Source organism: Equus caballus, chromosome 5, assembly GCF_041296265.1.
Source record: "Equus caballus isolate H_3958 breed thoroughbred chromosome 5, TB-T2T, whole genome shotgun sequence".
In the NCBI taxonomy this organism is placed as follows: Eukaryota; Metazoa; Chordata; class Mammalia; order Perissodactyla; family Equidae; genus Equus; species Equus caballus.
In genome coordinates this window covers 78,289,538-78,309,403 of record NC_091688.1, presented here as the reverse complement: position 1 = coordinate 78,309,403, position 19,866 = coordinate 78,289,538, and the positions used below count along the sequence as shown (strand labels likewise).

Genomic DNA, 19,866 nt, shown 5'->3' with positions numbered 1-19,866 from the left:
ATATCCAGTGAAACTGTTCTCATGCCCCAGGTAGAGCTGGCACAAGGTGCTGCCACCAGAGCCCACGCTCATGTTTCTACCTCCGCAAGGCACTGTCATGATCTGTTTAGACGCTTGTCCTTTACCCCCTCCCCCTTACACTGTGAAATCCTCAGGGCATTCTTCAAGGGCAGAAACTGAGTCATATGCATTTCTGCATCCCTGGGCCTAGCACAGGGCTGGACATCTAGTAAGCAGTCAACAAGTTTTCTGAAGAATGAATAAAAGGAAGAATCAATAAAAGTTATTAATGAAATGTAATTCAAGTAATGGGTACAGTCATATTGTCATGTGTTTCTAGCTAAAGGCGGGTTGGGGTGCATCTAGTAAAGAGAACGTTAACCTCACTACCAAGTTCAACCTTAACTTTAAAACAGTCAAGAAAAGCAAACAGATTCTAATTCACGCTACCAAAGTGAATGGCAGGCGCTGCCTGGAACATATGCTGGAGAGGATTCCGAGGCCACACCCAGGCTTCGTGGGAATAACCACCCTGATTATCACCCTCTGCTGTGTGTACAGGACAGTAGAGCAGCACCTATGATATGCCACGTCCAGGGATCACACTAGGCAAAAAAGGGAAACAGAATTTTCTGATTATCTTTAACAGATATGCAAATACAAATAGGTGAAAACTTTTGGAGAATGTTTTCCTTTTCGAGGATAGATAACAAAGATCAAAAAAGAATAAATGTCTCTCATTGTCTGTCTGCCTCTCTCTCTCTCTTTTGTTTCCCCCGATCTTCCCACCCCACCCTTAATCTTGGGTGTTGGCCTTGGGGCAGAGAGGAGGATGGGGAACTGCTCCACAGGAGTAAGAGGCAGGAACTATTTCACTTCTGGGAAAGAGGGACAGATAAGGAAGAAAGGAAGGGGAGTGAGTTGTGAGCAAGTCTACAGGAAGCTAGCACAGGCTGAGGGGTCACTGAAACTCCATAGGGATGGGGGCAACAAGTATCTTTATGAACAGTGATGTCTACAGTGCCAGCTCAAGTTGTGTGAGTTGCTTTGATGGAAATCGTCCTCTATCTCCTCTACGAAAGCTTTAATAATGCTTACGGCTCTCATGAACGAATGCACCGTGGAACTGAAAATGGTGTTGGTTACGTTTCAAATCCAAGTGAACCAAGTGTATCTCAGACCCATCACGTGCAGAAGTAGAAACCCAGGAAGTGGTGAGGGCCGTGAGAACTCTGAGGCTCTGGCAAACTGCAGAAACATACCCTCCTCTGGATTTCTACAGAGGTGCAAGCCCATCATTCCTTGAGCTCCAGGGGCTCCCAAATTGATATGTGGATTAGACCAAATTACTCCCGAAGGAAAGTAAATTCTGGTCAGGGTAGGAAAACCTTGGGAATTCTGTGAAGTCTGGTTTCGTCTGAAAGCTCGAAGAAAAACAACTCCTGAAGCTCAAAGTGCCAGCCCCCTAAGGGAATTCTGGTCTCAACCAGCCAGGTTATGATTTTAGAGGAACTTTAGCTTCAATGTTACATGGCCTATCTTGAGAGAGAGAGAGAGAGAGAAGAAATAACCTAGATGTTAAAGGTGGGAGAACATGTTATCAGTCTGTGTTTGGGGAGCATTTTTCCTGAAAAACCATTATTTTCTTTGATCAAATGTTCCACTATCTTTCAGAGGTATAGAATTGGAAATGCTTTTAATTCAGGCAATGAACTGTGTCAGAAGAGCCTAACGCACGACAGAGCAAACACAGTTTGCAGTACTGACACGATACTTCAGTACTTTTGCCTGTTTTCCTCCTCAGAATCCATTTCCTTGAGCCCTGCAATGAGTCTTCAGGGTAAGACCTATGATCACAGAGAGCAGAGGGAAAGTTGCAAAAATATGCACACAGAATTCGGCATGCTGTCGTTGATAAGTGTCTGAGATGGGATAATATCTTCCTCAAGCCACCACTAAAGTGTTTAAATTTCCTATTTTCTTGAGGCATTAAAAGTAGTTCAATACATTCGTTCTAACGGGAAAGGGACAAAGCCACAATAAAGAGTAGGACACCTGGCAGCACATTTACTCTAGTTACTCTATATCCTTAAAAATCCTTTAAGCACTTATTAGTAACCTGAAGGAAAAAGGAAAATAAAAAGTCAAAGGAAGAAAGAAGCAAATGACTTAAGATGTAGGAAGTCTGAACAATGTTCCTGATTTAGATCAAGAATGATCCTGTTGGTATTTATTTACAGCTGAGCCAGAATTGAGTGTCATGGCAGTGACTAGGAATGGATTTTACCTCAGAACGAAACTAGTGCAAATTCTAACACAAACCATTTGCTTTTCAAGTTATATGACTAATAACAACTAATCAGTCACTCATTTCCCAATAATGAAGATACTATAATCCCGTCAAAACCACACACAGTCAGCAAATTTAAACCCTGATAAATCAATTCATATTACTGGGAATTAGTGAATGTACAGAGCAACAGAAAAAAAAGGGACACTATCAGTTCATTTCCAAGTGAATAATTAAAATTGTTTCCCCTATTTGACATTGGGAAATACGAGGTTCTGCCTTAATATTTGGAAATACTGATTGTGTCTTAACTTTTTATGCATAGTCTCATTTTTTTAAACTTAAACTGAGAAAAAAAAAATAAGCTTCTAATCTCTGAATTTTACTGCGTGTATGAAACATAGAGGGCACAGCTGGAGTGCCTGTACTTAGAGTTTGAAAGTGTTACAAAGGCTTCGTTTCCCATGCAAATGAAGGTACAAGCTACTCTCTCATAATATATCTCTAAAGAAAGAAGGTCCCTAAAAGATATCAAGATCAAACAGCTTCAGTCAAGTCCCAAATGCCTATTAAGTCAACAGCTGCTCATCTTCGACTTCTCATTTTCAGTAAAGCTCCCATAGTCTACCATTCTGCCTCTGACTCATCCTCTGAAAATACCCCTAATAAGCAGTAAGTAGAGCCAAAATGGGAAAAGTAGAAGCAGGGGTGGGAGGGGCACATTACAAAATATTCAAGCTTAGATATAAATTTAAATATTCCCAAATTACCAGGATCTTGTAGAAATAACTAAGATTCTCTGTCATTCATGATATTTGGGCAGAAATAGGAAATTTGACTCATAACGACAAATCTCTCTATAAAAATGTGATTTGAAACAAGCAAAATGTGGTATATCCATACAATGGAATATTATTCAGCCATAAATAAGGAAGTACTGGTACATACTACAACATGGATGAACCTTGAAAACATTATGTGAAGTGAAAAAAGCCAGACATAGAAGGCCACATGTTGTATGATGACATTTATAAGTAAGGTCCAGAGCAGGTAAATCTATAGAGACAGAAAGCAGATGCGTGGTTGCCGGGGTCAAGCGGTAGGAGAGAATGGGAGTGACTGTTAATTGGTATGGAGTTTCTTTTATAGGGTGACAAAAATGTTCTGGAACAAGATAGTGGTGATGGTTGCACTACACTGTGAATGTACAAATATCACTGAACTGTACACATTAAAATGGCTAAAATGGTAAATTTTATGTGATGTGTTTTTTACCACACACCAAAAAAATATGATTTGAACTTTTATACGGGATGAACCAGACCAAGCCTTGCGTTTCAAATCTTGACTGGAAAGACCTTCATATGATACTACAGGGAACTCAGTTTATCTTAGAAGGCTGAAAGGTCACGTTAGTCATCAGGACTTCAGATCCAAGGCAGTCAAATCTACGCCACACTCTAAGCTAACTTCAGACAGTAACTTGTGTTTCCTACGCATTTTTTTTTCATTTATTCAAACAGCATTAGTTAAATACCTATGATATGCCAGGCACCATGCCAATTACTGGCAACAGAAAGATGAGTAAGACGCAGCCTTTATTTCCCCAATTTGCTCACAGTGCAGAGGGAAGGCAGACACAGGAGGAGATGATCATAATGCGACACTAAGACTGAGATATGTCCAGAGTATGTGGGGACAGGAGAGGATGTCAAAGGTTAGGAGAGGCAACAAGTAGCTTGGGCTGGGCTGGGCCCCCAGGCGGGCAAATCAGACCCAAACTTCTCTGTAAGAAACAGACAATATTAGTCAACATGACAAATTTTCTTATTTCTCCCACTCCTTCCCAATTTTCTGAACTACTTAGATTGGATGGGTGACCACTTGTCAGAGAGATTTTAGAAACAAAATTCACAAACCAAGTATAAGCTGGACTGGATGACCGCTAAGACCCCTTCTGACCCTAGAATCTAGGCAATCCGTGACTTCATTATTAAATACCTTCCTTAGGACTTTCAGAATCACTTTACCCACTTCCTATTTCATTTCTCCTCTAAAGAAGTTAGCTAAATTGGCTTTTAAAAATCCATATACTGGTGGGGCTGGCCCCGTGGCCGAGTGGTTAAGTTCGCGCGCTCCGCTGCAGGCGGCCCAGTGTTTCATTGGTTCGAATCCTGGGCGCGGACATAGCACTGCTCATCAGACCACGCTGAGGCAGCGTCCCACATGCCACAACTAGAAGGACCCACAACGAAGACTACACAACTATGTACTGGGGGGCTTTGGGGAGAAAAAGGAAAAAAATAAAATCTTTAAAAAAAAAAAATAATAATCCATATACTGGGGCCCAGCCCCGTGGCCGAGTGGTTAAGTTCGCGCGCTCTGCTTCAGCGGCCCAGGGTTTCATCAGTTCGAATCCTGGGTGTGGACATGGCACCGCTCATAAGGCCATGTTGAGGTGGCATCCCACATACCACAACTAGAAGGACACACAACTACAATATACAGCTATGTACTTCGGAGATTTGGGGAGAAAAAGCAGAAAGGAAAAAATAAAAAGAAGATTGGCAACAGTTGTTAGCTCAGGTGCCAATCTTTAAAAAAAAAAAAAAATCCATATACTTAGGGGCCGGCCTGGTGGCGTAGCAGTTCTGCTTCTCAGCGGCCTGGGGTTCACCGGTGCGGATCCTGGGTGTGGACACGGCACCGCTTGGCACGCCATGCTGTGGCAGGCGTCCCACATATAAAGTAGAGGACGATGGGCACGGATGTTAGCTCAGGGCCAGCCTTTCTCAGCAAAAAGAAAAAAAAAAGAGGAGGACTGGCAGTAGTTAGCTCACGGCTAATCTTCCTCAAAAAAAAAAAAATCCATACACTTAGAAAGCAATACACTACAGTCCTTGAAAATGTTTCTCAATAGTAATTATTTCAAAAGAAAATGATACTAGGGTACAGCAAATGCATTAGGGAAGGGATGACAGTTCTTCAGTATTTCAGAGTTCGGAACACTGCTGTGGTAGGTCAGGCCACATCTCTCCGTGTCTTGGTATAAGTGAGCTTGTGGGAGCTTCTTGTCTCTTGCTTAGAAGCCCAGAGTCTAAAATTAGAACCAGCTTTGAAACAGCCATTTTCTTCATAAAATATTAAATGAAATCTCCCTTCACCCTAAAAGAGATCAGAGCAATCACACAGGACTGTTGAGAAGGTTAATTAATTTATACTTATTATAAATATAATTCTTTGTAAACTCTGACATATGAGGAAAATTTTACTATTCTCTCAAAGAAAGATGATGAAAAGTTCAACTTTTCAGACCATTACAGATGGATAATATTCTGAAATACCCTAGTTCTTAGACCAGAGAGAGAAACCTGATAAAGTCAAGGCATCACCAGATTCCACATCCTTAAGCAAACTCTTCAACCAGAGTTAACAAGTAGCAAAACTGCATGATTTTTGTTTCTTCTTGTATTAATGTTCCACTCACCAGGGGAGGTTCCCAGTTAGCTCTGAGAAATAAAGCGTGGGTGATGCACAAAATGGATATCCTCCCTCTTGGGACAGTCAGGGACCAATGTTCCATGGGGAGAGGCGATCTTATACTAGCTTCAATCTACACTAAGAATGCCTTAGCGTCTAAGAGACTGCCTTTTAATACTTTATGGCCTAAAATGGAACCCATAAAGTGAAATATGACTAATCAGCATAGCATAATGATTGAGAGCATGGACACTTGCACCAGACTCCCTGTGTTCAACTCCAGCTCCATTAATTCCTTAGCTGCGTGACCTTAGGCAAACTGCCTGACCTCTCTGTGCTGTTGTTTCTTCATCTAAAAAACAAAGTAATAGTACCTACCCTTGAGAGTTATTATGAGGAATAAATAAGTTAATTCTTGTAAAGTACGCATAATATGCTTGGCCCATAGTTAAAAAATTATGTATTAGCTACAGACAGGCCCTCAACACATTTCAGGAACTTTGCACAGTCATCATCTGGGGCCTCAAAAGAACTTTCTTCTATAGAGATGGATCTACTAGGCCTTATCAAACGCTTTTCCTTCTTGTGAAGTGCTCTCCATTCGCTACTCTGGCACCCACTCCCATCAGAGCTATTTGTAGAGTGGACATACTGCTCTACTGTGGTTGGAAAGTCTCAAGGACACACTATATGCAAACTCAGCAAATCAGACCTCCCAATTCTGTCTAGAATGAGTGGACATATGTATTAACACACTTAATTTAATTACAGTTTCATATTTTCACATGGGATCAACTTTGTTTACCTCAGAGAAAAAGTACCATGCTCTTTAAGAAGGTTTCATGTCATCGGTGTCCCCAGAAGGAAGAAGGAAGCTCTTCCCTGTGGAGGCTCCTGACCCATGTCCAGTCGACCCTCCCCTTAGAGCATCGAGCACCTGCTGCCTTGTATTAAGTGAACTGTACATATCAACTATCTGAGAGGAGGGGCTGGGACTTGTCTTTGTGTCACCTCAGAGCCTAGTCTAATACCTGGGGCTTAGTAGGTACTACCTATGTATTTAATAATGAATGATGAATGAGCAAACTGATAAACATAATTCAAACCATAATTTAATCTCTTCCAAGATCTGCATTTTGGCCGATGACCCCTGTAAGCCAATCCTTTGGGTCACCCTGCCTTCCTTTCTAAATCACAGGCAGTTTGACCTAGCGGTCAAGAGCAGTGACTCAGAGCCGGATGAAATCTCAGCTCTCCACCTCCCAGGCTTTGGGCCTTGAGCATGTGAAGACCATGGGCATCAGTTTCGTCAACTGTAACACGGGGATAATACTCGTGCCTATTCCATCAGACGTCAAAGGATTAAACATGTCCTACGTGTAAAGCACTCAGGACAGTGCCAGGCACACAGTAAGTGCTCTTTAAGTGTTAGCTATTATTACTTCTACTCTTTAAAACCATGGTTATTTTTCTCCATTCCCTTGGTTCCTGTGGAAGGAAAGTCTTGTCTATACTGTCTTCCACTGAGGTTTAAAGTCAAAACAGCTTTCCTCACAGCTCTCCAAACACCAAACCAGACCTAGTCCACACTCTCTTCCTAATCCAACTTCTCTGCTCTGGGCACACACAAGCCCCATTAAGCTTCTCCTTTGCCGTTACTCTCTTTCTTCCCCACCTGGCAACTCTACGAACGTCATCAGTCATTCTCTCAAAGCTCTTACTCATATCATTATCATGACCCACAACATCTCCATAGCTCACTCTACTCTGGCTTCAGCCAGACTTGGAGATACTTCAAAGTTCCCATATGATTTGGGAGAAGGATAAGGCAGCTGTTTGTTTGGAAACCCATGTCCTGAACGAGACGCCCTGTTTCCACGCTTTTGTTTACCCTGACACAGACTGACCACTTTCAGGCTTGCTACGAGCTCAGTGAAGACCTCCACCAGATACGACACCAAAGGGGTAGAGACAGCTGCAGAGGTTTCTGTTTCCCTGGAGATGGAGTTTCATGGAAGGCTAAGAATCACCACAGCAACCAGACTACAAAAACAGTCCACCGGCTTCAGCCCTCTAACTCTGGTAAAGCAATTTGTACTCCGTGAAAAGGCTGGGGCACAGAAGTTGAAAAATGATCAAAGTAAACACTGCTCTTCAAGCACCATTTTGTTGTGCTGATTTCAAGGCATCAAGTCACAGCATCAAAGTTCTGGTATGAAAGATGCACATCAAGTGCCAAGGATTTGCTAGGCTGAACTAACTGCTCTGGTGCGAAGGTCTAGAGATGAATTCATAACACATTTTCCAAAACAACCATTTCAAGCTTGCTCTAAGAGCAGACCAAGGTAAAAACGTATGCCATTATATCAAGTTACCCTGCCCGTGCCAGAACAGCTGTTGATCCCAACCCTGGATTTGAAAAGAGAGAGAGAGGAGGTGATTTTTCCGGTAAAACCTTAAAAAGACTTTATCCCATACTGACCTTACATGGACGAATTCCTAAAAATTTAAGAAAAAAATTATCTAAACCTTATTTAACACTAAATGAGAAAACAACCTGTTCTCGGGTCTCTGATCTACTACCATTAATCTACTCTATACTTTAAAGAACAAACAAGAAAATACAGCGTATTATTTCCACACTATATAGAAGCAGCAACTATAAAGTATAAAACAAAGAAATTTCTTAACGCATTTAAAAAAGCCTTCCATTTTTATTAACCTGATTAAAGTTAACTATTAACTACACTAACTATAGCTTGAATATACAAAATATTTTTATTTTATTTTATGGCACTCAAAATGGTACACCTGAGTAGAATTATAATATCCTCAAAAGTAAAAAAAATACACAATTCCCATTAGCAAGAATTTATAGGAAAAAAATCCTCAGAACCTCAATGATACTAGCAGTACACAACGCCTTCACAAAAAACACTTAGAGGTAGGAAGGAATCTGTAACTCAAATTACCCTGAACAGAACATTTACAAATTTGATTAGGGGCCGGCCCCAAGGCCGAGTGGTTAAGCTCGCGCGCTCTGCTTCAGCAGCCCAGGGTTTCGCTGGTTCGAATCCTGGGCGCGGACAAGGCACCGCTCATCAAGTCATGCTGAGGCAGCGTCCCACATGCCACAAGTGGAAGGACCCACAACCAAAAATACACAACTATGTACCGGGGGCTTTGGGGAGAAAAAGGAAAAATAAAAATCTAAAATAAATAAATTAATTAAATAAATAAAAATTTGATTAGAACCATGCGATGCATACACACATTTATCACATTCCTCTTCTCTAGCTGCATCCCATGGATAGTGCTGCTTCCTGAATCGATCGTGGAGTAGGGGTTTGCTTCCACCATTTCTGGGGTTTCAGCAAGATGCTAAGCAAATCAGTAGGGAATCTGCTATCCAGAGAACTAACTGTTCCACAGGCCCCACTGGCCCAGCAGTTTGCAACATACAAGGTCTACCACCTAAATGCTTCACAGGCAGGAATGAACGGCTCCACCCAAAGACGTGCTCAGTCTTTTCTAGCTGATCCCTGTTTTATCGCCAGGTTAACAACCATGAAGTTACTAAGCTAACAGGGAAAAGATGTTCTTATTTTATATGTTTTGTGTAGTCATTTATTCATCCTGCAGATACCAAATGGCTATCATGTATAAGGCACTTTACTAAGTCAATCTTTTCCAAAGTGTGGGGGCACCTAACAAAGTTTTAAAATATAGTTTATGTATTTTTTTATGGATATTATAAAACATCATTTCATGTTGAGGATGTTTAGGGTGAAGCTAGCTTTTTTTAGATTTAAAGAAAAATATTAGATAAATACTAATACAGGTAGTATATGAATACTGCAAACACTGTGATGACAGAACACAGAAACTTAAATTTGGGAAGCACTAGTAAGCAATGGAAGGACTTCAAATGCCAATCAGATACAAAACTTGCCCTCAAGAGGTTCACAGCTTCAAAACATACAGATGCAAATGTGCCTGCTGGGGCCTGAAGGTGAACAGGACAGGACAGGCAGAACCAAGGGGACCGGGCAGGGAGAGCCTCCAGAGAGAAACGTCAAAGCAGGGGAGGTGGCATGGGTAAGTTGGGGGAACATTTCATTCACACGGAGCTGAAGAAATATACGAGAGATTATGGAGAAATAAAAGTTGGAAAGGGAAACTGGGGCCAGATCTCAATGGGCCGTGAAAGCCAAGCTTAACTAATCAGCGAAGGCAATGGAAAGAATAGCCTGTAATATAATTCACTGAGATGTGACCATGGCTTGCCTCCTGATAAATAATGGGTACATTAACTTCTGGCATATCAAGTATCGCTTAGTTAATCACATTAACAAGTTAATTTATTAAATGCACTTCAATTGCCTCACTTATTTGCCTAAAAGAAAATATAACAGTACCAGAGCTAAAAAAATCCCATTATGTATAGGATCCTGTTCCAAGTCTTCCACAGTGTCGTTGTTACTGAATTACCATGGAATATTTCAGAGGAGAGAAATGAAATCTTCGTCCTCAACCCCAAGTCTCCCAGACCTGAGAGTTTGTTCCCTGGCTTCATCGCCAGCTCATAGGCCCTCAATAAACACTTGTTGAGTTTGGGGTATATTTTAACCATAAACAATCAATGAATCAGGCAACTACTATGAGTTACTAGCCTTGAGTATTTTTACAAGAAACAACTCATGGGGCCTGGTAATTCCAGTCCTGGTTATACTATTCTATGCAAAAATCCTTAAATCCTACCCTTAGTTCTCTACCGTGTAAGAAATAAGCCAGATCAAGTCTTTTCTCTCTCCATTTTACCATCCCTAAGAGAAAGCAGGTCGCCATTCTCCACCCGACAGAATGTCTTCTTGAGAGTCCCTCCTAACTCTCGGCAAGACCTAACAATAAATTTCCATTATTTTGAGTATATACCTGAAACAATTTTGAGTCATAATCTCTCTTATTCTTTTTCAAAAAAGAAAGCAAGTAAACTGTTGGTAAGCAACTGGAGAATGAAAATAGGATTGTCGGATTTCCAGAAAATAATTTATTGTTTGCCCTCAGGGAGAAGTTGTTAATTACCCTTGCCTGAGAAACAAAGTAAGTTTCACTATCAACCACAAATACCCGTGGCTTCTCAATCTTGTCTTCCTCCTAGTGTAAGATTCTAAACATATCATTAAAAAAAAAAAATCCTCTGTCAAATTATCTTACTTTGGGATTCAGTTTCCCCATAAATGAAGAAGCTAGACCAAAGCCTACAGGTCTTTGAGCAACTGACAGTCTGTAACAGTCTTCGATAGATCCCTAGGAATACATGCAGCCGACAAGAAAGGATGGGCTGACGTGACTGAATCATCAGTTCATAAACGCCAGGTCACATTAAATGATTTGTATACTCAAACAAAAGGAAAGATTGACAAAAGTTTACTTTAACCTGCCAAAGTGAATACAAAAGAACAAAATAGATTTTTCTTCTTTCAAGAACTGAAAATATTCCAAAATTAATTTATTGAACTTTTCAGACCAGGGTAAGTATGTTTTAGAGGATTTCTTTCCTTTCCTTTCTTTTACTTCTACTCTGGGTCACTGTGTGCCCTGTAGCCTTTTATGCCTGGTAGAAGCAAAGCAAATCATGAAACACTTGAAGCTAATCCTACGGCTCAATCAAGATTTACAGTGTCTTTCAAAATAGGTAGTGTTGACAAGATAATAGTCTTAAAACAAGTTAATTTATGTGGTTTTGCTAATTTCCTTTAGATATACTTTTCAATGAGAGCGCTGCATGATTTATATGAAATTTCAAGAAGACTGGCAGATTTTTGTATTTTCTATTGAACTACAGAGCTTCCAATAAATCAAAATATGATTTAAAAACAAGAGTCAATGCAAACAACATTATGACACGATCAGGTTCTAAAAACACTATTTTGATGGGATAATCCTCCTTAATAAATTGGACAATGGCTGCTCTTGGTTAAACCTTAAATCATTAGGCTGAGAACGAATCTCAATAACTACCACCAACTCACTGGTGACTGGGAACTCTTTCAGGCCAATGGGCAATGTGCTAGATGGGCATCGCTAGGCACACTGGCCAGCACACAAGGTGCGAAGTAATGAAGTTCTCTCATTTTTCCCCACCGTTTACTTCTTCCTGCCACCTTTTTCAATTACTTCACTAGCCGTTCCAGAAGCAAAGGAATAGGGAAAGGGGTGAAATTAGAACCAGTGGATTTGGTTACTATAAGCGGTGCTGATAAAAGTCTGAAAGAACTAAGAGGATAAAACACAAAAGGAAATTTGTGTGTAATAAAGTTATTGACTTTTTATGATAGAGGAGATTTTAGGGATACTCTACTCCAAATATTTGTTGTAGATAAGAAAATCAAAGACCAAAGAGGTAATGGCATGCCCAAGTTCCATGGCAGGTTACAGCATCACTGGGACTAGAACCCAAACATCCATTCCAGCTATCCAGCTTCTACTTATCCTGCTACTGGAACTACCCATGTCGCTCCTTATAGAACCAATTTTCTGTTACTGGAAAAGATGGGCTCCCCAAATCTTCTGAATTCAGGGCCAGCCTTTTCAACCACTGGATAAGAACACGAAAACATAAGAAATGCCAAGAAACAATTTGTCCTTCTGCAAAGCACCACACGACCTGACCCTTGACTAACTAATCTCATCTCCCATCACTTTCCTCCTGGCTCCCTCTACTCCAGCCACACTGGCCTTCTCATTCACCTCCAACAAGCTGCTTCCAAGCTTAGGGCCTTGACATCAGCAGATCCTTTATCAGGCTTGTTCTTCCCCTGGATCTCTGCATGATTCGCTCCTTTTCATCATTAAGGTCTCTGTTCAACTGCGCCTCCTCAAAGAAGCCTTTCCTAACCACCCTAACAACCACCCCTTCCTGTCATTTGAATATCCGCTTATCCTGTGTTCAAAACCATATAAGCATCCCGTGGGCTGAAACTCTGCCTTATTTACTGCTGTATCTCCAGTCCCAGAACAAGGTTTGAACATGATAGACACACATTTTTAGAATGAATGGATGAATGAATGTATGAAAGACAAAGGAAAGATGAACCAACATAAGAGGTGATTCCACAACATGGTGCTGGAAAATCCTTCCATTTATGCTTTTATTTGAAACTGAAGGAAAACGAAGGTACCTGTCGATATAGAAAGTGACCAGAAGGCCTGTTGACTTCTATCTAAGGCCTATCTCCCAGGCATTTCTGATAAAAGGTCATTGTCAATAAAACAAAAATAACCAACTTTCAGACTAGTTGAGATATGCAAGAATTCAAGATCAAGTTATAACATATCTCAAAGTTCACCTGATCCTGCCAGCAGGAGCCCTGCAGTGAATTTTTGGGCATGTGAATGATATACTGTTTTATTGAAACGTTTTCCAAGATTCCTTTCCAAATTCAACTCCATGGTCTTCTTTTCCCTAAAGGGCAAAACACTAACCTGTTTCCAAGCTATTTGGCAATATTTTGGCACACGTCACCCAGTCAAGAAAGTTGTTTGTACAGAACAGAGCCATTGTTAGTAACAAGACGCCCCAACCTGCCCCCCTTTCTAAGCTCTTAACCTATAGATGACAACCCAGCTTATATTCACATGTAATTCTTACCAGATGGCTATTTCATTGCAGCTCAAAGACTTACCTCCAATGTGACTAAAGTTAACAAACAACAGGAGCAATATTTAAGCTCATGTTAGGAGAGCAAAGAGGCTGCAATCATCTAAGTGGGAGGAGGAGCAGGGGGAAAATTCGCTATCCACTCTCTTTGCTAACTTTGGCAAATTCTCAAGGTTAGGGGCATCACACTGCCAGTTCCTGGCACTGTGCCTGACAAATAACAGGTGCTTAGTAAACATCGATTTAATGATTGAACAATTGTCTAAACCCTGGGCAAGCCCACCTTGCCCACAGCCACTGACTGCACATCGACCCCATCTACAGGAGGTGCGTGCTGCGGATTCAAAGCTGGGGCTCTACCGATGACTTCCGAGCTTACGACCTTGGGTAGAATATTTAACCTCTCTCATCCTCAATTTCCATGCCTATAAACCACAACGAATAACAACTCCCTTGCAGGGTTTTGAGAAGACTGACCAAAATGCCGGCTTTTGTAATCCTCTGAGAAGCAGCTTACCACTGTTTGGCTGCAGCTCTGATCAATGTGGCACCATTACCTCCTGCCTACAGGTCCCTGGATTTTGAAGCAGGATGACAAACTGCTGACTGCTGCATACATGACCCTCAGTCAAGTCTTGCTCTCCACATTTCAGTGCAATTTTGGGGACTTCGGAATCCAACAAAGAACCTTCCTAAGGATACCATATGCATTCCACATCTGACCCCAACACCATATCTGCTCTGAGGGGACCCCAAATTTCTGAGCAGAAACTCAATCACCTGCCTTTCCATCCTGAGTATGCCCTCTAGAGAAATAGGAACATGGAAGTACTAAACCCATGACTCCTTCCAAGGCCGCTGAAGTCACTGGATGAGGTAAAGCTGGAGGTTTCTCCCAATCTGTGGCTGGGAAGTTTGGGGACAAACATTTATCTTTAGAGGTCTACCTAAATTGCCCCTTCCAGCGTTAAGGCTTATACCAATTCATCTGGCTTTGAAGACCTGCAGTAGTAAGGCTGAACACCCATCCTCTAACCATAAACACCAACAGGCAAGGCCATCAGACACAAGCTTTCACGGCTGCCAAGGTACTTGCTGTCCTCAACACATTTCATACTCCTCAATTTGGCTTTATTTTATTTACCAGCAACCTCCCCTAGTCTTGGAAAATTCTCCCTCCAGCCCTCAGCCAAACCACATCCCTATTTCAAACCCTTCCAAATTCTCACCTCCAAAAAGCATTGCCAGGCTAGCACACCTGGCTCCAATTACTCCAGCAACAAGCCTCCCCCAGCCCCAGCCCCACAGCCTACAACAGGCCTGATTCCTTAGCACTATGTGTTTATCTCTGCCCAGCTGTAGCTGATTAAGTCTATTTGGTCAAGTTTCTATCATGTGTGTTTAGGATAATAATATGTTTCTATGTCTCTGTCCTTTCTGTTTACAGGTGTTCTGCACATCGGAGCACGAGCTCTGCAGGCTGCTGCCTTCCTCACTCCCACAATGCTTTGCATTGATGCACAGTCCACGAAGGCTGCTGCTCATGATGACTGTCCAGCTGCCTGGTTCTAATTACGTGGGGAGGGGGCCTTCGCTCAGGCAAACTGAAATGATTAGTTCCTCCACTCTCCTGTATTTCAATAAATAAAAGGGAGAGGGAGAAAGATTCTTTGTGTGTTCTCTGTCCTGAGGAAACAGTAGAGCTGTTTGGAAAAGCATGAAGTTTCTACTGTGCAAGGCAGTAAGATGTAAGCAATGAAACTCAAAAGCATTTTCCCAAGTATTTGGAGGCCAGATTTGCCCCCAGATCTGTAAATCCTACTTAATCCAGGTTTTTTAAAAAACACATAAGAAGACATCAGATACCCTTAGTTTACATTTCAGCTCCTTGGTGGTTCCTTACCCTGTATGCTGAGGTCTGCTTTAAGGACATCTTCTAGTTTAACAATTTCAGAAACACTTTCAGTTGGTATTTGTTACTAAATGCAAGTTACGCTGTTTTTCATACGGGAGGCCTGGACTAACTGTGTTAAAAGATATGCCCTTAATTCCCAGTGTCGACTCAAAACAACAATAGCGCTGAAAGAAACATGAAATCTCAATCTTCCCAACCTCCTTTTAGTGACAAATGAAGAAACCGAGACTCACATGGGTCTACAGATTTGCTCGTTTAAACAAAAAAGATCTCAATAAATGGAGGACCAAGTCCTCTCTTAAGACTCACAAGCCAGCGCTCTGTTTTCTACACCCTGAAACCTAGATTAAGAAACATGACTTTATGACCGAACCCTACATATCAATAGCAAAAACCAGATTTTCCAGAAAATATAAGAAATTTCCAAATAAAAAATTTCTAACTCAGTCGATCTAAGAAAGCTAAACTGTTACAATCAACATAGTCCCTTGTTCAGTGAAGCATTTATTACATATATATTTATTAAGTGCTTACTATGTTCTAAGTGTGTTCTAATTACTGGAGCTATCGGGGCACAAAATAAAACTTTTCATGGATAGTCTAGTGGACGGGACACTTTGTAAATATCAGGTGGTGATAGGAATTATTTTAAAAAACTAAAACAGGGTTTAGAGTTGGGGGGTGGCTATTTTAAATGAGGTCATCAACGAAGGCCTCTTTAAAATGGGCGATCAATGAAGGGCTCTCTGCCGAGGTAAGGCCTGGGCAGGCACGGGAGGAAGGGAGAGAACCAGGTATGTGAATAACCGGGAGAGGAGCTCCAGGCAAAGGATGGGAAGCAGGAGTGGGCTCCGCACCTCTGAAGGACGTCAGCGCCAACAGGTGCAGTACTGAGAAAACGGTGAGAGATGGCAGGGAACGTCCTGCTGGGGACTGGGGACTTCACTCTAAATGTAACAAGATGCCACTGCAGGAAGGTGAGCTGGTGAATTCTATGATTGGACATAAGTTTTAAAGGGATCATTCATTCCATCTATCTGGAGAATAGATCTTATTTAACTAATAATGATAGAAGCTAACATTTTGGAGTGTTTATTATATCCCAAGCACTATTCTAAGCACTGGTCATGTTTTAACTATTTAATTTTCACAGCAACCTATGAAGTAAACACTATTATTATCCCCATACGAGGAAAATGAGGCACAGAGAAGTTAAATAATTTGCCCAGAGTCACACAGCTCATAAACAGTGGAGCCAGACTTCCAACATGGGCATTCTAGCTCCAGATCCTGCCCTCTGAAGGGACCTGGGTGAGAGTCCACTGCGTCTCAAGTAAGGATGTGATGGTGGCTCAGACCAAAGGTGGTGGTGGGGATGGTAGGGGCAGGGGGGTCAAAGGTGGGTGGATTCAGAATATATTTTTATAGTAGAATAAACAGGATTGGATGTGACATCTGAGAAAATATAGGAAGTCATACATAATACTAAGGTCTTTGGCCTTGGCAAATGGGTGGTAGTATCCTTTACAGAGATGAACACGAGGAGTGAACAAAACGGGACAGGAGAGCTGCACGGAACTCAAGATAATCTCCCAAGCTAATGTGAGACAGGGACCATGTGAGTTTCCTGTGGCTGCTGTAACAAAATACTAAAAACCTGGTGGGTTAAAGCAACAGAAATTTATTTTCTCATAGTTCTGGAGGCCAGGCATCCAAAATCAGTATTACTGAGCCAAGGTTAAGGTGTCGGCAGAATTGTGATCCCTTCCAGATTCTTCCAGAGGACAGAACCCACTCCTCGCCTCTTCCAGCTTCTCACAGCTGTTGGTGTTCCTTGGCTTGTGGCCCCATCACTGCAACCCCTGCCTCCATGCCAGGGCACCTTCTCCTGCTCTGTCTACATCAGATCTCTGTCTTATAAGGACACATGTGATTGCATCTAGAGGCCACCTGGATAATCCAGGAGACTCTTCTCACCTCAGTATCCTTCAATTAATCACTTTCTGCAAAGATCTTGTCTATTGAATATTCCTACTGTAACATTCACAAGTTTGGGAGATCAGAATGTGGGCACAACTTTGGGAGCCATTATTTAGCCTACCACAGTCAGGAATACAAAGAAGAAGAAGAAGAAAATCCACAAGTGTGGACCAAGAGCAAAATTTATTCCTCTCTTACATGAGAATTTGATCTTCCATTAACTCTCTTAACTGTGTAACCCTGGTAATCTAAAACAATATGTCAACTATAACAAAAGGCAACTTGCTTGTAGTAAAAACTACCCCTGATTGGTAAATTGTATTAGGATTGGAAAAACATCTGATAGGAAGAGATATCTGGGGGCTTCCCCAAGAGCAGTGATTCTTGTGAACTGAGCATGGCCTTTGTGGGCACCATGCAAACTATTCCTACAGATCATAGCTGCCTATCAGCTCCTGGGAAGCATAAGGCTTCTAAACCAGGACAACACACACACACACTCACTCTGTCTCTCTCTCGCTCTCTTTCTCTCTCTCCATGTAGATCTCATGGCATTTGAGCCACCACTGGAGAGTTCCAGATGGCTGTATAACTAATGTGTAGACAGCCACAAGGTATCCAAAAAAAGAGGAACGCCATGCTGCCTACTGTAAGCTATGGTCCTTATCCCATATTCTTTTGAGTAAGCTAAAGCCACCTATGGCCTGTGATAGTCTCTTGGGTCTGAATGTTAATGTGAACACAAGAAGACCCCCTGGGTATTTGTTGCCACATATAATACAGATATCATTTGAGTTAATTATTTCCATTTCTTCCTCCACCAAACCCTTTAACTCTGTTACCAGCAGGGAAAAGGAGTAGAGCATCTGTTGCATCTAGTCACCCTCTGGTGGTCTCATTCATAAGCAGCAAAATGGCTAAAAGGGGCAAAGGGCAAGGAAAACCTAAACTAATAAATTTACAAGAACTGAGTTGACTGTTTCCTCAGGGAGAGGGGAGTAGTACCTGCAGATGAATTTGTCATGCTTCCTGCACTACGGCTTCAAGAGGCCTATCCTGCAGGATTAAACGCAAAATTCCCAACCCACATCTCTGCTGGAAATGTACAAGTGAGCTCATTACTCACAGCCAAGATAAAGGATAAATCTTTATGAGTACCGTAAGTATGAGTCATAAAAAATAGGAAACACATGTAGGATATACACACAGTAATAGTACCAAGCCAGGGAAAGTGTTTAGGAAATGTATATAAGAACACACGGCAAAAACAGGACTAAAAACTACCCTTGTATGCTGCTCCAAAACACATCCAAAAGCCCCAGAGCAAGTCAGGGCTCCCTATCACTTTGGTTCTAATAAACATAGGTCATTTCCCTATTTGGAAATTGGCTGGGTTTTTTAAAAAATGTAAATAAGAGGAGAACTGAATCAAGAAAAAGTGACTCGGAATAGGCTCTGAAAGATTTTATGATTTGGGAAATTTGAACACCTTCCAACTAAAACGCTGGGAATTAGATCTTAACAGCATTAAAAATGAACAAGAAAGATCCTTTCAGAGAAATACTTGTTCACAATGGTAATATTATCATCATTTAGATTCTATCTTAACAACCAGCAGTGATAAGGGAAAAAACAGTGGAATCTTCAACCCTCACGAAAGCAGGAAACAAAAATAAATAGCAACAGATGCACTAACAACACACAAAGAGCAAGACAGGGACAGCACTAAAGCCTCTAAGGGGGCCAGGCTCCGCCCAAAGATCTCATGGTGGGGAACAGGCAGAGCCCTGTGGCCAACTGCACCAGATGAAAATCTGGGGTATTCAGAATACAAGGGAGGTTGATTGGCCCTGAAAGTCCCCTGGGGCCAGATGATGGACGCAAAATGCCCAAGCACTACTCACCATGGGAAATTAAGCTCTTCAGTCGCCTTTGATTTTGGAAGACCCCCAAATTTGAGATTCAGCATGGCAAGCAAAGGAGACACCTTAAATGCCCATATGTCTCACATCAAAGCATGCATGTCCATGTCCAGATTGACCTATGGCTCCCTCAGACTTCAGCTTCCTCCTTTATCTTCAGAAGCTACTGATCCCCAAGGAAAGCACTGCCTGCACATCTATCTACTTGAGGTTGAGATGAGTAGGAGCAGAATGTGTATTGTTTTCAACTTTACTATAAAGTGTTAAATTTATCTAAGACTTCAAGAAAGTCAATGCTCTTTAGGAGCTATTCTGAGGCAGAAATCTCAACATAACTTCCACTTGATAAAAATCCAACTGCAGCCCACTAAAAGACACACTGCCCAGGAGCGTGGCTAAGGCTGAGAAGTGGGATACCTCATTTTCTCACTACCCTTCCCCTCTCAGTCCTCTCAGCAGCTGCCATATCTCTTTATTCGTCTCTCCCAAGGCACCTGCATATGTGCTCATACCACTAGGAGTGAGGTCACACTTGTGGGGCGCTCACCTCTTAAGATATGAATGCAGCTTCCATTTAAATCAATGCACAGGTATTGAGTGACCTACCCTGTGGCAA

The 19,866-nt window shown here is 41.8% G+C and overlaps 1 protein-coding gene and 1 long non-coding RNA gene across 9 annotated transcripts in view; both read right to left on the bottom strand.

Moving 5' to 3' along the window:
- The window catches only part of TGFBR3 (transforming growth factor beta receptor 3), a 187,383-nt gene that overhangs the window by 80,266 nt on the left and 87,251 nt on the right, over window positions 1-19,866 (bottom strand). The gene's annotated exons all lie outside the window — the stretch shown is intronic.
- On the bottom strand, window positions 5,198-7,760 carry LOC138924125 (uncharacterized). The gene is made up of 2 exons (XR_011438818.1): window positions 7,678-7,760; window positions 5,198-5,455 (listed from the first exon to the last, which is right to left on the bottom strand). It is a non-coding gene; the product is annotated as an uncharacterized lncRNA (long non-coding RNA).